Raw genomic sequence first — 20,685 nt, forward strand, 5'->3', positions numbered from 1 at the left:
GTGGTATTTATTTCTGTTCTATTACATTTTTTTAATATTTCTGGAGGTATGACTGGATATTTATTTTCAGATGGCATGTCCGGTCAGGAAATAAATGAGGATTGAGTAATACAGCAGCTCGTTAGTCATATTACCAGAAAGTAAATATTATTAGTACATCATTTCAACTGACTTTGAGTTTATTTTACTGCCTCTATATTGTAATTGTTATATTTGTTCAATTAATGCAAACATATTCATTTTATTGCTTTGTTTATATTATGTTTCAAATTAAATAAACTGTATTATCTTATTGTTAATATTGAATACAGATAAGTGGTGGTTTAGATTATTAACTTATAAATATATGGTGATATGAGGTGTTCTTTACGATGGTTACCTAGAAGTTGAGTTCAATTATCTGTCAAAGACGCGCTTGTTGCAACACTAAACATACACTCGAATAGACAAATCGTCTTCTTGTGAGTCATAAAACTTTTATAATGCATGAATAAGCAGAATGAGACAGTTTGTAAAGAATTTTTCATCTTCCACTGTCAAGGCCTTACGGTTAAAACGATAATAATCTGATACCATCACTAATCTAACATAATCCCGAAATATAAAAGACAACTATCGTACCACAGTTTTTTCTGTTAATGAAGTTTTAATTAACGATAGCCAATATATCTTCAATAATGTATTTATTTTTAATTTAACATGAATTCTTCGGCTGTTAACGTATATTTGTCCAATATACGTCCAAATGTAAGGGTCGATTAATATTACTTAAGAATACGCTACTTTGAGTTGAGATCATCAGAGAGTAATTTTAAATGCCTATAATATGTTATGTTAGCACAATTAACTGTTATAGTATATTGATGGAAAGATGGTTATATCTAATGAAATAATATAACTTGAGGACAAAGATGATCAAAGATTTGTTGACATTTGCCTAATACTTTCAATATTTTGTGTTTTATCATTGACCTGGACTCTTCGGTCCAGTGTGAAATAAAAAAGTGAAATAATGTTCTTGAGTTTTGTTGAAATCAGAACAACAAAAATAATATCATAAGTATTATATTAATACATAAACGTATAGTTGTATAATTATATATTAAACAAATTATATATTATTTCGAATGTTTTAAGTACTGTTTCAAATACACTATAGCATGGCTTCATTGAATAAGTATTACCCGATATATAGTGCTTTAAAGCCATTTATTAGGAAAAACCGAAATTTCTTTTTTCCCAACTAATCATTAAATATTATGATATTTTAACGAAATTTTACTAAATATTAATTTTCAATCGGTTTTTTATTGTTTAAATATTTAAATTAAATTAAGAAAATATATAATGAAATTAAAAATAAATTTAGAATTTTGAAAATGTTTTCTTTTATATATTAGTTGCTTTTTGGCATCGAAATAGAATTTTGGAGTCTTGGTATATTTCATACAGTTTTTATTTCATCAATATTTGTTATGTTTGTACATAGTACAGAGTAATTTCAACATACAACTTGTTTTTTTGTCATAAGACTACACGTTTTTTAAAATCTAATATACGTTCACTAACACACTAAAACTTATTTTTCCCTGTGAGATTCTGCTTTACATTTTCGCCTATTTGAAGCGTCTAACAGTAGTCTGATATCATTGGGACCCTCCATTTTCTTTGGTGTTTTTTCTTCCTCTCTTAATATTCTGGTGAAAAAAATGTACGTTTGGACTAATTGGGCAACCTAAAGTATAATATAAGTATAAGTATTTATGGCTCTATGACTTTCTTAAAAGTATACCAGTTGAGGTTAGTGAGTTGAGTCGAGTAAACAGTTGATGATTCGTCATGCTCGTGATGAATTGTGGGTCAGTCATAAGCCGTCTCATAGGTCTAAAAACTTTAAAACTATGTATTTGAAGCAATCTCCATCTTTGAGAAGTTATATTACAATTTTTTTATTATTAATTACATCTTACGTTAGATATACTTAGTAAAATCTTAGTTGACAAATTAATTTATTATTACTGTACTGTTGTACTTGCATTAATACACAAGCAAGGCGAGTACGGGATTAATACATCAGTATATATTTCCCAAATTAAAAGAAAACTAAACTACTTAGGCTAAAGTTAAAAATACTTTTATAGACTAAAGAAGTTCGTGTGGTTTGATTCGCTTCAATCTCCTGATTTTCTACGTGTTGTCCAGTAGCTGTATTGCTTCCACGTTGCTGTGATTTAGTAATCTTATTTCATATTTTAAGGCGAATTCTTGGATCACTTCGTATATCCATTTGATTTCGAGGTTTCCAGTAGTGTATCTTCTGTATACGGCTGATCTGCCCACCACAAAAATAACTACTGTGGCAACATATGCAAACGATACAGCAATCTTAGCATCCCATGAAGATCCAGTCACAGCATCAATAAACCTACAAACCCACCTGGAGCAAATACAATTATGGTTGAAGACATGGCGCATTAAAGCCAATGAATCAAAATCCACGCATATAACGTTTACCCTGCGTAGAAGAACATGTCCACCAGTAAATATCAATCATCGTCAACTCCCCCAAGCAGAGCATGTTAAATATCTTGGTATGCATTTAGATCGACGCCTAACCTGGAAGAAGCACATACTTTCTAAACGGAAACAACTGGGACTAAAATTATATCAAATGTATTGGCTCATTGGGCGCAAATCCAAGTTATCATTAGATAACAAGGTATTGCTGTATGAGTCTATACTCAAGCCCATTTGGACATATGGAATTCAACTATGGGGTACCGCTAGCAAATCTAATATATCCATCATTCAACGGTTCCAAAATAAGGTGTTGCGTGCCATTGTTGATGCTCCGTACTATATTTCAAATAAAGTGATACAACGCGATATTTCTCTAGAACCTATAACGAGTGTAATCCAACGTGTTTGTGTGAAGTACTTCGAAAGGGTGTCAGTGCATCCCAATGTACTCGCTAATCAGCTAAATATGCGACGTGATAGTGAAGTGCGTAGACTAAAACGTTTAACACCACCTGATCTGATTACTGGACATATGTATAGTTTAGAATAAGCATTAGAATAAGACTAATTAATTAAGATAATATTTTATACAGAAGATTGCTTAATGAAGTGATTTTCTACATGCCATGTATGTATAATAAAAACAGAAGAAATACTTATTGCCAATAGGGCAGATTGTGGACTCACGAAGAGTAATAAAAAAAAATTTCGAGGTTATCGTGCAGCTCATTCATAATTAATCCTATAACTTTATTTTTGCTGCGTTAGATTACTAGATGGTTTGATGTTTTACTGTGACCACTTGTTTGCACCCCATAGGCCCAAATTGGCTTTGATTGATTAATAAACCAATATCTTTGGTTCTAAGCCAAGTTGAGAGTATCTTCCCATTAACCAGTACAGTTGCTTAACTTTGAGTCTTAATCTGCTCTGCTTTTTGTCTGATATGATGTTTCCAATCTAAGGTACCATCGAGATGTATTCCGAGATATTTAACAGATTCTACTTGAGGAATCAGGAATCTGCAACCCAAAATTGGCATGGACAACTCCTAGTCCATTTGTAGATCTTGTTGACCACTACTTGTACTTTTTCTACAGCCTTAGACCCAGATACATCTTCTGCCATGATAAATATTACAAATTGCTTCATCAATTTTAATTTCTTAAGAACCAATTCCAAGTTCTTGTAGGTTTCTTTGAGGTATACAGGAGTGATTGTATAAAAACTGCTGCTATGGAGCAGAACTGCTTTAAAGCTTCTTTTTAATGAATCTATCAACGCTATTGTGCTGTATTGATATTACATTTATTTAAAAAAATCCTAAAGTCATGGAGTTTCTCCCATATTATTTAATCAGTATTTATTCAAAAAATAGTCACGGAAACTTGTTTTTATTGCAGACCTGTGTTATTTTTATTCAAATATCACAATCATTTAGGAAAATACATACTGATGTATTAATCCCGTACTCGACTTTCTTGTGTATTAATGTAAGTACAACAGAACAGTAGTAATAAATTGATTTGTAAATTAAGATTGTACTAAGCGTAGCTGATGTTAGATGTAATTAATAAAAAAAATCACAATTAAATTTAATAAATAAAAATAAAAATTAATAAATATTATACTTTACATTCCTCTCCAACGAGCTTATCCTCCTATTATGGGATACTATTAAACCTAATTACAAGCATAGGAAAAGAGCACTTTTGCCGTCACATACGTACATTTACCAAAAAAAACTACTAAAATTTAGTTATTGTCGTCGAGTCTTTTATCTGAAATAATAACGGTCGTAATTTATTAATTTTTGAATTGGGTATATACACGCGAGGATGTTAGAACTTTTATTGTTAAATAATGCAAGTGGGTGGCCGGACCCCAAAGGCAATCGACCAATAGGCTCCATCCTGGCGAAATTACATTCTACTGTTACGATCCGTGGCGTGGGTGAATATTCGTGTATGAGTTAGAACGTTAGAATGTAGCAAGGCGAAGCCATGCGGCTTTATTACAAAGTCGACGACTGTAATTGCAGTAGTAGGGGTTGATTTTAATAAACTAGAGACCAAACAGATGGAGATTGTTTTACAATTTATTTTTGATTTTCCAAGAAAATGTATATAATATTATATTATTATAAATAAATTTTAAATTTGAAGCTTTATTGTGAAAAATCGGTACAATATTTTTTACCCAAAGTATTGTCCGTTGATCTCTGTTACTTTATTTCATCTTCTTCCAGGCAATTTATGGATTCAGTCTCCAGAACGATTTATCTTTTGAGGCTATCCACGAATCGACCAATTTTTTGGTATCTTCATAAGAAGTGATGCGCTTCTCAGATAGATCACGACTCATCCGGAACAAGTAGTAATAAGGACCATAGTCTGGAGACTACGGCGGATGGAGCGGCACTTCCCATTTTAATATGGATGAGGAAGCAATTCGAAGCCCAATTCGTGGATTTTTGCCATCGTTTTCACTGACTTGTGACACGGTTCATTGTCTTGGTGAAGCAGCACTTTCTTTTTCTTCTAATGCGGCCGTTTTTCGGCGAATTCGTCTTTCAAACGGTTCAATAACGCTATATAATAGTCGCTGTTGATGGTCCTTCCTTTTCCAATGTAGTCAATGAAAATTATTCCATGCGCATCCCAAAATACAGACGCCATAACCTTGCCAGCCGACTGTTGCGTTTTCCCACGCTTTGAAGCGGATTCATCGTGTGCAATCTACTTGGATGACTGTCGATTGGACGTCGGAGTGAAATGATACAGCCATGTTTCATCCATTATCACATATCGATGCAAAAACTCGGGTTTATTGCGATTTATCATCTTCAAACACTGCTCCGAGTCATCAACTCGTCGTTGTTTTTGGTCAAAAACACTTTTGTCACTTTGCACAGAGCTTTCTCATACCCAATATTCTTGAATGATATGATGTACACGGTCAGTTGATATCTTTAGAGGGTCTGCTATTTCATTCAGTTTCAATTTACGGTCATTCAATATCATTTTGTCGATTTTTTAAATGTTTTCGTCGGTTACAACCTCTTTTGAGCGCCCACTGCGTTCACCGTCTTCGATGCTAATTTCACCATGTCTAAACTTAGCATACTTGATGGTTGATTTTCCTTGGGCACTGTCCGGAAACTCGGCATCAAGCCAAGTTTTTGCTTCAACTGTATTTTATTAACGCGCAAAATTCCTTTTTATCCATTTTTTCCATAACAAAAGTAGCTTAACTCAAAATGCTATAATTCACAAACTAATGATCCGACAGGTGTCGAATTTATACACGCATCTTTTGAGGGTTAGGGTTAACTAAAAAACATATGACTTTAATTCTAGTAGCGCCATCTATGTGCCAGGTCGGGGACTTTTCAATTGACTTGTTAACTAATGAAGAACGGCACGATTATCTCAAAATCAAATTGATCTACGAGATTATCCAAGATGTCGTCTTATACATGAAATAATATTACCAATCCATAGCAACATAGAAGTAATACAGCTATTGGACAACACACAGGATACCAGAAAATTAAAGCCACCCAAACCATATGAACTTGTATAGTGTATAAGTGTTAATCCTAACTTTAGTTTGACTAGTCTAATTTCATTTGAATTTGGGAAAGACACACTGATATACTTACCACGCGCTCCTCTTGTATATTGATGCGAGTATCGTTAACAATGTATACAGAAGGCATTTTCCATTTTTTTATAAAAACGTTTCGAAATTACGAAAAAGTTCATCAAAACTAATTTACAATACTCAGTGTAATATTAGGTAGATGTGTGAATAAACAGGTGTGGCATAGCTTCTGTCTTCACGTAGCTTATAGACATGTCAACATTTATACGTACAACGTTGTCCTTTTAAGTGGAGATAAACACGCAATGTTATTACGAATGTTGCTATCAAATAATAAAAAACACAGTATTCTCTCGGTACAGTGATGTAGCTGACATGACAAATGTTACTGTAGGGCATATTCAAGATTAACGGGGCATGTGGTTCATTACTAAACCTTTTTGGGGTTGCCACTAAAGCTGTTAAATAGGGGAACAACCACTAGGGTTGCCTTACTAGGCGGTGGTTAGTTTCTGCTTTTGATTATATGAAATAGTTCGTTATAATATGAAAATTGTTAATATTATTTAGTTTATGATTGGCGGTAGTCTAGATTTAATATGGATTAATTAACTAAAATAATAGAGATTGCGATCTTCAGGTTGATAGTTAGTGCGTTTTTTATGATAAACAAATTATTATTTTTTGCATAATTGATTTTTTTATCAGAGCTCTTGAGCGAGTAGCACAATGAGGTTATATTAATTTCATATATACCGTTATCAATGATCAACTATTTAATAATTATATTGCTACAAGAAGTATGACCACGCGGATGACGCTATCTTGATGATTATCGAGTGAGTTAGCTGTGACTCGTATACAAAAAACATATTTTTACAATCTTTATAATATATAATGTATGTTATTCAAATAAGAAGACTTGTATCGCTGCAATTGTATCACAGAGAGATATGATATGATATAAACGAGCGAATAAACTGCTATACAAATTGATGGAACCACAGCGAGAACAATGGCTTATTAATAAGAGTTATGTGCCCTTGAGGTTAAGGACAAAATGTTTATCTTAGTGTAAGTGATAGTGATTCAGTGTCTTTCTATATTTTATATACTCCATGAAACTACAGTCGTGTTATCCATCTCTTCTAATATTCTTTTTAATAGTTCTTTTTTTATTATGAGAGCCATTTTTTAAAGTTTTGAAATATATTACAACCAATAGGGCCTAAATACAGCGAATATGGTGGATTTTTGCCACCCAGGGACGCTTTATAATTTTTTAATTATTATTCTCTTGACATTCGACAATATGCCCAATGGATAATAAGTATTTTATGGGATTTATGTTAAACAATAACATTTAAAAGATCTCTTCCATAAATGATCTGTACAAACTTATAAACTAGTATTGTATTTTATGTATTTTAATCAGGTCGGATAGTAAACATTTACCTACCTACCCACTTCACTGACATCGTGTAGATTTAAATGTTTGCCGAGTGTATTGGGGTGCACTGACACTCTTTCTACTGACACTTTGGATCATGCTCTTTATGGTTTCCAAGAGATTGAATCTCAGAAATGACTTATACACCAATACCCTATTATGCAAAGATATTTTCCGCTCTATACTCTAGTACATTCGGTTCTATTTAAGCCCAACTTGTTTGCGATTTATTAATGTATGCTTCTTCCAGGTTAAGCGTCGATCTAGATGCATAACCAGATATTTAGCATTATCACGCGAGTTCATGGTTATTAAGATTTACTGGAGGACAACTTCTTCCAGGTAGGGTGAACGTTACGTGAGTAGATTTTGTCTCATTCTTCTTGATATGTCATGTTTTCAATCACAAATGGATTTTGTTGAAATGAAGTTGGCCTTGTGGTGGATATTGGATTGTTATGAGGTGATAAAATCGCCGTTTCGTCAGCATATGTCACAGTAGTGGTGTTTGAGGTTTATAAAAGTCACCGATAAAAGGAAGGTAGTACTTCAGGTACAGTTCGACGTAGTTTTTCCTGCTGATTTTGATTTAAAAGATGAATCACATTATTATAATATAATCACTGAAAAAGTTGATGGAGTTCTTGAAAAAGTTCTGCAAGTAAAACAGGGCCAATACGAATGGGATTTTGAGCCATTCATACAAAGCCGTTGGATAACGAGTTATGTATTTACATTATAAAGGTTTAGTTTATATTAGAATGGGATTGAGCTGCAACGTTGACTTTACAGTCATTCCAGCAAGTAGCCACTTCATTTTTATTAATTTAAGTTACTTATTAGAAAGAAGAATAGACAAATTGACGGTTTAGCAATCTTACGTAGTTACTGTAAGCATTCATTGACATGGAGGTGGATTACAGTACTTTAAGTATTTAGCCGTATACTCACAAATAATGTGTTACAACTGAGAGCTATCCAGACGGGATAACTGCCACGACCACCATCCCTTTGATCGTTTCTTCAGGAGGGAGACAACGACATTGATAACACTGCTATTCTATCCGTATTTTACTTTATAAAACAACTGTTAATCTCTTCTCAGACTGAATATGTCCTTCATTCGTACCTGATTCGTCAGAAATCTAAAGTTGGCGATGAAGACTTAAATTTTTTAATTAGAAACATAAAAATTTTTCGATAATATTTAGTTTAAATAAAATCCTTTTTAAACTATACAAAAACGGGCGAATATTATTTAAAAAAACGCCACGGGCCTTTTCCCAGTCCTGATAATATATTCATCCGAATACCAGACATTTTCGTTTAGAGTTTCAGATGTTAATAAGTTTAAAAGTCACGTTTAATGCCCGAAGCAGGTCATAAATGGTTTTTTTACCCTAGCTAACTCAAATATTTGGACTTAAATAGTGATTTATTAAGTTCTGAAATGAACTAGTTTTCAATTAAGGTTATTAATACTTTCTAGTTCTAGTAACAGTATTTATTCACAGATATTGATGACTACTTGAAAATAGAAGTCCCCAATACGATAAAATGGAATTAGACACACTGAAAGCAGAATTAACATATATTTATTAATGACCTTGTCACTGTTTAAGTCTCAAACATATTGCAAAACTTTGCTATATCTAAATGATATTTAAACGTTAAATGTCATTTTTCAACGTTAAATAAGCCAGTTTATTTTGTCAATGACACATTTTAGCTTCATTTGTTATTGTTTGTAGTAAGAATCTCGTACCATTTATATTATACGCATTTCTTGTGACTTACCTAGAACCAACCTGTTTCGTGTTTTACAATAGTTATGTTCAACTTCAGCCTCATACACGCCATTATTACATTTTTCATCCTAGTTAGAACTAGTACACACGTATTCAAGAAATTATACGCTATAGTATTTTGAATTAAAATTATAATGTAGTATATACCTGCCTAGAGGTCGACAAACCTGCTTGCATTGTTTAGTAAGAAAAATGCATGTACGATGTAAACGTTAATATATAATGGTTGAAGAGATTGTTTTTATGTTTTTTTTTCTGAAAATAACAAATTATCCGGGAAAGCTGTCGAAATACACTTTCACGTTACTTTTATAATGTATTTATTTTCCATTAATTTGTTCATGTACCTTTTACCTTACGTAGAAGAACATTCCCACCAAGTGAAGAATGCTAAATATCTTGACGTGCATCTAGATCGACGTCTTACTTTGAAAGAAGCACATACTTGTTAAACGAAAATAACTTGGACTTAAACTAGACGAAACATATTGACTTGTCGGACGCAAATCTACTTTGTCCTTAGTAACCGGATATTTCAATACAAATCGATACTCAACAGGTCAATTGAAAAGTCCCAGGCCTACCATAGTAAAACACATTTTTTGACAAAATTAGTTTTTTTTATTTAACATAATTCCCTTCAAGGGTAATAAACTGATTATAGTGACCCCCAACTTTCGATACAATTTTTGCAGTACGATTTATCCTTTGCTTCAAAATAGGACTCAATTTGGGCGATCACCTCTTCATTCGACGAAAATTTCGTCCTAGCGAGCATCCTTTTGAGATCTGAGAACAGGAAATAGCCGCTGGGTGCGAGATCTGGTGAATACGGTGGATGTGGAAGCAATTCGAAGCCCAGTTCATGGATTTTTGTCATCATTTTCACTGACTTTTGACACGGTGCATTGTCTTGGTGAAGCAGCACTTTCTTTATCTTCAAATGCGGCCGTTTTTCGGCGATTTCGTCCATCAAACGGTCCAATGACGCTATTTAATAGTCGCTGTTGATGGTCCTTCCTTTTTCGAGGTTGTTAATGAAAATTATTCCATGCGCATCCCAAAATACAGACGCCATGACCTTACCAACCGACTTTTGCGTTTCCCACGCTTTGGAACGGTTTCATCGTGTGCAGTCCACTCGAATGACTGTCGATTGGACCTCGGAGTGAAATGATGGAGCCGTGTTTCATCCATTGTCACATATCGACGCAAAAACTCGGGTTTATTATGCCTGATCATCTTCAAACAATGCTCCGAATGATCAACTCGTCGTTGTTTTTGGTTAAAAGTTAACCCGCGCGGCACCCATTTTGATTAAAGCTTTCTCATACCCAAATATTCTGCTATTTCATTCAATTTCAATTTATGGTCATTCAAAATCATTTGGTCATTCAAAATCATTTTGTAGATTTTTTAAATGTTTTCGTCCGTAACAACCTCTTTTGGGCGTCCACTGCGTTCACCGTCTTCGGTGCTCGTTTCACCACGTCTAAACTTAGCATACCAATCCTTGATGGTTAATTTTCTTGGGGCAGTGTCCGGAAATGCGGCATCAAGCCAAGTTTTTGCTTCAACTGTATTTTTTCCCTTCAAAAAGCAATATTTTATAAACAGGCGAAATTTCTTTTTATCCATTTTTTTTTCACAATAACCAAAGTTGCTTCACTCAAAATGCTATAATTCACAAACTAATGATTTTGAGAACTGTCAAATTTATACACGCATCTTTTGAGGGTTGGGGCTAACTAAAAAACATATGGATTTAATTCTAGTAACACCATCTATGTGTCAGGCCGTGGACTTTTCAATTGACCTGTTAAACCCATTTAATCCGATCTCTAGAACCCATATATGTATAAACGTTAGTGTTATATAATAAGTAGGTATAATAAGTTTGTAACACGTTTGCTACTATCCAACCTGATGAAATGAACTGAGTGATTAGTAGGAGATACTTTACTAAGGTGATATTGTAACATACTTGGGCAGATTGTATATACTTGATATATATTACATAAATTTCATGAATTTCTGAAGATCTGAGAGCAGCCAATAGTCAGAGGTGACCGAATCTGGTAAATATGGTTGATGTAGGGACAATTTGTATTTTAAACCACTGATTTTTGTCGTTTCGTTGTCTTGATGAAGAATTATGTAAATCAGGTTTTTTTACATTTAGATATTCACATAGATTACGGTAATGATTTGAGTGTATTTTTTACTTGCATTCATTGCATTTGCAGAATTGCAAAAAAACTGATGCTAACACCATCTTGGAGATTTCCAAACTAAACTAAAGTACTACCTTCGCACAAATCTTTAGACTTGGAATCAATATTATTGTGGTAAACTCTAATGCCATCTATATTATTAATAATCTTTTTTAACTGTTTTTATAGCCAAACTTGTAAATATAACTTAACATATAAGAAAAACATGTCATCTAATTTATTTCCTTCAGTTTATAAAGGCTCCTAAATAGAATCAAATGGTATTTAGGAGACACAACAATAAATTAATGTAAATATTGGAAATACCAGATTACTCGAAGCACTAGGTAGAAGATGTTGATTATTGCTAGTATTATACGAGGGTTGCTATTTGTATATCTTTGCCTAATAATGAAAAAAAGACACATACTGATGATTTGAAGTTCAATCTGCGCTCAAATCACAAAATGTTCGGAAGAAGGTTATTCAGCATTGTAAAATTTCCAATGAAAAGCCAGATGGTGTCTAGTAACACTTAATGCTTCCAAAGCCAGAAATATAAATATTTGTTGTAGTATCTCTATACTGTCCCTCGTAATATCATACTGTCTGGTATTTGTTCTAAGAGTGTTGTTATATATCGAAGACTAAATATTTACATTTCTAGTATTAAATTTACTTTAGTTACTTAGATTAGATTGATGATATACTATTACATTTTATGATTCTATTTTATAGTTATGATTTAGTAGAAAATTCGTATCAAACAACTTTACCTTTTAAAATATTTTATCTTCAACAAATATTTATATAACTATTTGATTATATGCCAAATTTCTTACTTGACACACGTATTAAGGGAGTGTAATATAATTTTATTTTTAACTCTGTCTGACTGATATATGATTTATTCGTTAGTGGAGGCATTTAGTACTTCTAGATGATTTTTTGAGGTTTACATTTCCTTTATATTTGTTATTTTAATTTTATATATGAGCTTGTCGTTCATTACTCCCATTTTGACTTGTAATTTTAAGTATTGTTTAGACTTGGCCAATTCTGCAATAAGATCATTTTAATTTATTTAAATAATTATTTTTATATATTTTTACATTTTTGACTAGATACATTTTTTACAACTCAACCAATTTTAAACTGTTATATTAGTTATTATTATTATTTTCCATATCCAAATATTTGTGTTTGTTTGAAACTTGTTTCCTTTATTATCTGTGGGTCAGCTAATACCTGCAACTTAATGTTAGAGCTACCTTAACATTACAACCTTTAACTCAGTTTGCCAGATAGTATTGTAGTAATTCTTAGTTAACATAAAAATACTACAATTAATCGTTAAATAAACATGCTATGGTATTGAGTTTATTATTTTTACTACCATTATATTATAATAATCAACAAAATTTCTTTCAATTAGCCCTTACTTTGACCTCAAAAGTTGCTATACCGCCAATTGTTTACGGATTTCTTAAAATTAGTAGTTTTAATCATTTCTTTTATGTTGATTAAAGTCTAATCTTTTAAATTTTAAGACAACTTGAGGTGTACTTGGTGTCACTCATGTACTAGTTACAGTTCATAACCAGATAAAATGGCAAAAGGTAAAATTATGATGTGGAATTATGGAATGATATCTGTACTTTGGAGGAAATCAATATCGGAAGAAATTGACGCTTATCTGTACCTCAAATGACTTCTACTTCAAATGTACCTCGGTTTCAACTACTATCCTAAAGAGGCATAAATTTATTCTCTGTCTGAGCCTGAGAGGATGCACAGCACCCAAAAAATCGAGTTTAATTAATATTCATGGTTTGACGGAAAACTGAATTAAGGAGACTATGTGAAAAGACTTATTAGACCATTCCTTCTGGAATCGATCTAATTATCCAACAATGACCCTGAGTATACGTCAAAATTTAAATTATTATTAATTTATTATATTTATTTGAATATATTTTGCAAATAATGAAATGACCATCATAATCACCAGATCTTTCTCCTATCGACTTAATATGTGATGAAGTTGGAAAAATTAAAAATCGATGACCATCGAGGCTAGCACTGTTGAGGCAATACTTACAAAGTGAATAGAAGACACTGGAGTGGAATAATGAGTAAAATTTGTAAACAAGTAATTAAAAACAAAGATGGTCATCTTGACGAAGCCGAAATTTGACGAAAAATGTACTAAATCCTTCTGTGTTTATAATAAATATACTTAAGTAAGTTTAACTGTAATAATTCATTCAAAATATTATCAGATCTAAAAAGCTATTTCAAAACAGTCTCCCATCAATACAGTGGAAATGCTTAACGAATATAATGAAAATAAAACATTATGTTCTTTGAATATTTGCAACAAATTTCGATTTCTGGACTTGGCTTTAAAACCTTCTCGATTTGGTTTTAATATCGTTAACCAACTCGAAATGATGTCTTAGAAGCGGCTACTTGAGTTTAGGGACTAGAGAGACAGAAAAAAATCTGACGAAGCTAAATCAGGCGAATATTTCGAGCGATGAATACTCATTCCGGAATAATTTGAGATATATTGTGTCATTTTAGTACATTAGTACAATCTTAATTTACAAATTAATTGATTACTATTGTTCTTTTATACTTCCATTAATACACAAGCAAGACAACTACGGGATTAATATATAGGTATGTATTTCCCAAATTAAAATAAAACTAAACTACTTAAGTTAATGTTAAGAACAATCTTATACACTAAACAAGTTCATTTGATTTGATTCGTTTGAATCTCCTGATTTCCTGTTGTCCAATAGCTATTGCTTCCACTATGCTTTGATTTAGTATCATGTTTCATGTATATTTTATGTTTTAAGGCGAAATCTTGGATAACATCGTAAATCCATTTGATTTCGAGGTCATCGTAAAGTTCTTCGTTGGTTACGTAGCGATAAGTATTGGTAATTAATCGTAGAACGTTTTGAAAGCGTTGGTTTGTTTTAGTGAAACCCCATGTTTGCACTACATAGGTCCAGATTGGCTTTACGATCGACTGACAAATTTGTTTCATGAATATGTTCTGTTAAGGCACATAATTATTATTTAAAATTTCATTGTTTAAGAAAAAAATAGTTTAATAATGATTGAAACCATATAACTATATAAATTATTATTAGTAATATGTAATGTTAAATTTGATATTCTTAAAAATACAATCGCTCTTCTGTTACAAGGTTGGTTTGGGTTTCAACTCCCATTCAACGCCCCTTGTGAAGTGATTTCTGAAGCGATAATAGGTCCATTGTGTTTCTCGTTAATTGCGTTTTTAATTGTCAGTAATTACCATTTGTCCTTTACGAAAAACGTGACGAATGACTGAATAACATGGGAATATATGAATCGGATGACAACTATAGGGTGGAGCAAAAGTCCCGCTACCATTTTGATGTTTAGCTCAGTTTCGCTTTAACCATTGTGTTGTGTAGACGTCCAATTTTTATTATGGATACATATCCGCAACAAGAACGAGCCGAAATAGTGACAATAGTTATTGAAAATAATTGTTCCATTATTACCACTCAGCAGAAATTGCGTCAATGGTAGCGGGACTTTTGCCCCACCCTATATTACCGGTCTAAATGAGACCTCGTTGTGTCTTATCGATAATAGCGATTCTATTATACGGGAATAATCGGGTACGTCGATGATGATCCGGTCATCTCGCACGTTATTCCGATAATGAAACATCATCGTCTTTTGTTACCGTTCGTGATTCGGTGCGAAACGACCACGGCGGGAAGGTGAAACCCGAGATTTCGCCTTCCTCGACGGTCCTTGACCGTGCCCGGTGCATTCGTGGATGCACCACGTACCACTGCCTTGCACCACGACGCTTCTTAGTCATGCGGCGTTGCCGGACGTCCAGATATGTCGACGGTTTTCCGCCCAGGGTGCTTCTCGGTGAAACGAACAATTTCCGTACTTATTTGTAGGAATTTCGGAAATGTAACACTAACTATACGGGCTATACGTTAATCTTAAAGGATTTACAGTTTCTTGTTCGCCCACTATTCTTCTCTAAAAATTACAAATTTTCAAAATATTAGGTCTGTAAATTATATTTTATAATATTTTAATGGATTTATAACGGATGTGTACTTCATGTTGAAGCCTCAATGACAGGATTCTCTTTTTAATATGTGTCATTTCGTCGAAGTGTGACCAAAAAAGTTTTCAGTGCTTTGAAAATATCTGAATTTGCACCCAATAAATCGCATGTACGAGAATGCTATCTACAACAGGTGATGCGTTTGAGTTGATCACTGCACAAAAAAGTGACCTAATACGAGCAACAGTACAACATGTTATTCTTTAGTGATGACTACGCTCGACCACATGTTGCAAAACTGGGGAAAACATATTTGAAAACATTAAAATTCGAAGTTCTCACCCACCCGCCGTAGTCTCCAAACTTTGCTCGTTCTGATTACTACTTCTCCAGTCGTGACCTGTCTAACCAACGCTTCGCTTCTTGAAGAGTCCAAGGAAAGGATCCTGTCGTGGATAGCCTCAAAATATACATCATTCTTTCGGGAAAGATGGATAAAAACTAATGGCTGTTAGTGGACAATACTTTAAATATATTGTGCTGATTTTTCACAGTAAAGCTTCAAATTTACAAAAGTTCTTTAAAACTATTTTATAGGCCTAATAATATTACTAAACTTTTCCATTTTTGTATTTTTTTTTCTTTTTTTTTAAATAATAAGATTGTGCGATAATTTTTAGTGCTTGATAATATTTATACGTTAATATATTAACCAAGATAGGCTTAAAATCACATTCGAATGGATTAAAATGATTTTACGTATATTTTTATTACTTAATGAGACTTTTGGTTGATTTCGCTTTCTACGACCAATATATGTATTTTTCAAAGGTGTTCGCTGTATCTAAAAAGTGGTTTTCGCCACAGAAGTCTACGAGGAATTCGTTCACATTTCATTCGACAGAAATATTCAAACCATTGTAATCTGCGTCTCTGAATGTGTTTTCAACTCTTTAAAGCTGTGGAATTTGACTTAATCATTGCATTCGAAAGACTTCAATCTGACAGATGTCAAACTGTAACAGTACCCAAGCAGCGGGCAGTATAGAAGGTTTGGCAAGATAAGCGTAAGAAAAAGGCGTTTTTTTTTGTCTTGAATGTAATATTTTCTTCCTTCCACTTGTAAAATCTTATAGAAGCAAAAGATCCTGCAGCTTAGCTTATTCGACTTATTACTTCGGCAGTAGACGCCACTTTCTTCTCCTTCATTACTGATCCTAAATGCTTAAACTCCTGCATTTGCTTTAACTGAATCTCGTTGAGATTTCCACTACCAAGCGATACGTCAGTTGTTAATACTTTGGTCTTTTCTTAATTAATTCAAGATCTGTATCAGCGAATATAGCACTCAACATCAGGGAACATCAGATCAGTCAAGAAAGTTGTATGATCATATTGAACGCCAATTTGTATGCAAAAATTCGTTACAAAGAACCTGGAGAAGAAAACAAATCGATTTTACTCAGAACAACGCATTTACTTAAGTATTAAAACATAAATTTAATGGGGTTTAATAAGAACAATGGAAAAATACATTTGTAATACTCATTAAATTATTTTATGTTTATATTCATATAATTTAATTTTACGATTTTAAATATAAATGTTGAAATATAAAAGTATTTGTACGAAAAAAAATATATCTAGCAAGGATATCAAGAAAAAGTAAGGAAATTGGGCTAGTTATCTTTGAAATTTTAAGAAACAAACAAAAAAGAACAAAAAAAGTTACTTTAATTGGCATTTTAATTATGGGAAATGCTGCAAACCTAAAACATGAAAGAGCAAATCACTAAGAACGAACCGAATTAATATGAATATTCATTTTTCACTATAAAAAAATTCACTGCCACGTTATATTCAAATTAATGTTTTTTGTTTGTTTAAAGCGTATTGTTTGTTATTTTTATAGATAATAGTAATTTTATGAATAATAACCTGTAAATTATCTATGAAGAGTCAAACATTTTTATGTTTTCACGTTGGGGCCAGGAAACTCTAATGACGACAGAAAGAAAATGCAATGGAAAGTACAACATGGGGCAAAACATTTACTAGACAATGGTTAACCGATCTAAACGTCACATAACCAAGATGATGCGCAATCAAAATGGTTGCGGGACTTTTGCCCACACTATACTTCTGTTTCTTTTTACAAATATTGTTTAAACATCATTATCTGTGATAATATTAGCTTAATATAGCTTTTGAAAAGATATAATCATAGTTATATTTAAGTTTCAACTTTTCTAATAATACTAATGCATTTTTTTTTCAATTCCAGGTAAGGTTTTTATTACATCGGCACTTGAAACAGGACAAAAATTGCACGCAAACTGTAAGTATTGATTTTGTTGGTCAAATGATATATTTATACCAAATTAATTTTAGTAATTCACTATATCGGCTTCCATCAATTCAAATTTTTCCATTTTTTACTACTCGAGTGTTATTAGTACCGAGTCCAGTATTATAATATATTAATAAATTTCCAACAAGCTTATTTTGGATCAATATCAATAATCATATCGACATAAAACACTATTTTTTATTAAATCAATTTTCTTCTGCTGCATAATGTCTCAAGAAAATAATTTTTTGATTCACTGGTCTGTTAAAATGTTTCATTTCACCGATTGAACGGACAAAATGGGACACAATAGTCGAGAATTATTTATAATAATAATATACCGTACAGCCAACCGAAAAACAAGAGAAGTGAACCACTACTGAAGAATAAGAAATATTTTATAGGATAATACAAATAAGAATTTAGAAGATTTAGGTAAAAACTAGTGAGATTAGAAAATTACGAAAAACCATGCATCATACAAGTCAGAAGAGAAGAAAATCGAGCAATACTACGTAGGAAAATGATTATAAAATGATAAGGATAGAAGTTGGGGAATTATAGAGTGTGAAAGATGTAATTATAGAAAAAATAGATGAAGAGAGACGGAGGAAGATATAGCTGCAATTAAAGAAAATAATGTGAAAGTAAAAGATAATTAAAACTAAATGTAGTCACAGTATGATGTCAATAAAGAAACACTTGAAGTGGTCAAGAAAATACTGAAAATATTTTTATTTTCAATTTTCTGTGCTCTCACGGCCATCTATCGATGTTACTCGAAACTTGCGGTTGTATTTATATCGTCCTCTACGCGGTCGATTATTGTAACATACACTTTCGCTCTAACAGAGGCCGCCAGAACATTGTATTGTATTTATTTATTTGGATCTTGCTCCTGTAACTTCTACAATATAATTTTTTTGATTCAAAATCACTTTTACAATTTACGGCCGACATAGTTTTCTATTCAGTCATTAAAAATTATGTCTTAACAGGAGAAACATATAAACTTATCATAGTCGTAAATGTCAAGTTTGTATGTAGTTGTGTTATATTGCTCGTAAGACTCATTGTTGACTACATAGTTCGATGTTGTTAGTGTGAATATATGAATAGAACAAGCAGAATTATTCGTGTTTACTTTAAGTGTTTTAATTAACAATACATACTATTATTATTCACATCCTGCTTAATTTCTGACAACAATTTTTTGTATTTATGGCTATATTTTGGAATATGTTACCACTGTTTATTTAATATTGTGAGTTATTAAATTTTCTAAGAACATCATAAATATTTCTATCATTCTCTTCCTCATTTACATTTTTATTGTAATTTTTTCTAAGATGATATCGCATATTTTCATATACCTATTTGTATACCGTTCATCTTAACTAAAATGGCCTCAAATGGTTAACTTTGTTTAATATTCTATTTACATTTTTTAGGGATCATTTTAATTTTATAAATATATTTATTCATATATTTTAATATATCTGTTCATACATTTTATTTTATCAATATTGGCGACCAAAAATATATTTATTTCATTTGCAATAAAACGTCATAAATAATTTCAATTTAGTAATTTTGATTTCATGTTAAATTTTACAAAAAAATAAACGAAATCAAATTGGTTTTCATTGCTGCATAATAAACATATTTAGAATAATTTTGAATTCAATCAAATTAATAATCAGAGTTAAATTTGCTCCTGTATGTGTGTACTATATGTGGGTGTTTATTAATATTTACGAATGAGAGAAATTATTTAAAAATAAACATTTTGTGCACCAAATTATTGTGTTGAAAATCAAAATTAAATAAATCTTAAAAACTATTTATAAAGTTTTACAAAGTACAATTTTTTGATAAAAGAGGGTCCTCTGCATCTAATGGTGAATGTGGGCGAAGAGAGCAATCGATAGTATTCGAGTTCGAAAGGAGAATTCAGCTTTTTTAACAAGAAGAAGAACAAAAGGAGGCAAGTCGGAAGATGGCAAATATGATTGGGCCGAAATGTCATCAAAATATTAAGGTTCTTAACAGAAAAAAAAATTATATGAAAAAAATAGTAACACAGAAGGTAGTTAACTAAAGGAAGATATTTACAGACCCAGTTAGAAATAAACAATTAAAAGATAATTCAAAATATTGTTAAAGTTACACTGAAGAACCTAGAAAAGCTGCTAGAAGATATAACGCTTATTGTTAACCTGGTGTGGTGATTTAAAATGGAAGGACGAACATTTAGAAATGTGCTGTAGTGGCAGTCAAGCTCCTATTATTGAGCTGTACTCTAATCCTTTGAATTATCGCCTTATTCATCAAGATGTTCTCTCAGAACATTTTCTATATACGATTTTTAAATATAATGCAAATAATAATGTTTTCAAATGATATCTCTTGGAGCAAAATAAGTAAATACTTTAAATTCCTAATTTTGAATCCAGGATTAATGCTTTATTTATGTTACGGTCAGCCAAACAGGCACCTGCTATATTACATGGAATTAGTACCTTCATATTTTTAATTTATCTATATTATTGTCTTGATAGTAATTATTTTGTTTATATTTTACACCTAAATTCCACAATTAAATACTACATTATTAGTTATTCAATAATAGAGAG

At 32.0% G+C, this 20,685-nt stretch overlaps 1 protein-coding gene and 1 long non-coding RNA gene across 4 annotated transcripts in view; one reads left to right on the forward strand and one right to left on the reverse strand.

The window, feature by feature from the left end:
- shot (dystonin-like protein short stop) overlaps positions 1 to 20,685 on the forward strand; it is a 342,592-nt gene that overhangs the window by 60,209 nt on the left and 261,698 nt on the right. The window lies entirely within an intron of this gene.
- LOC143200784 (uncharacterized) lies at positions 1,605 to 4,293 on the reverse strand. 2 transcript variants are annotated; one of them, XR_013006813.1, is made up of 3 exons: positions 4,157 to 4,293; positions 1,793 to 1,884; positions 1,605 to 1,735 (listed from the first exon to the last, which is right to left on the reverse strand). It is a non-coding gene; the product is annotated as an uncharacterized LOC143200784 (long non-coding RNA). The 2 variants fall into 2 exon arrangements; XR_013006814.1 differs by having other exon boundaries at positions 1,793 to 1,891; positions 4,157 to 4,291.

The sequence above is a fragment of the Rhynchophorus ferrugineus genome, unplaced genomic scaffold (assembly GCF_030347505.1).
Source record: "Rhynchophorus ferrugineus isolate W39M unplaced genomic scaffold, kcgeb_rfMv2 rfM8, whole genome shotgun sequence".
NCBI lineage: Eukaryota > Metazoa > Arthropoda > Insecta > Coleoptera > Curculionidae > Rhynchophorus > Rhynchophorus ferrugineus.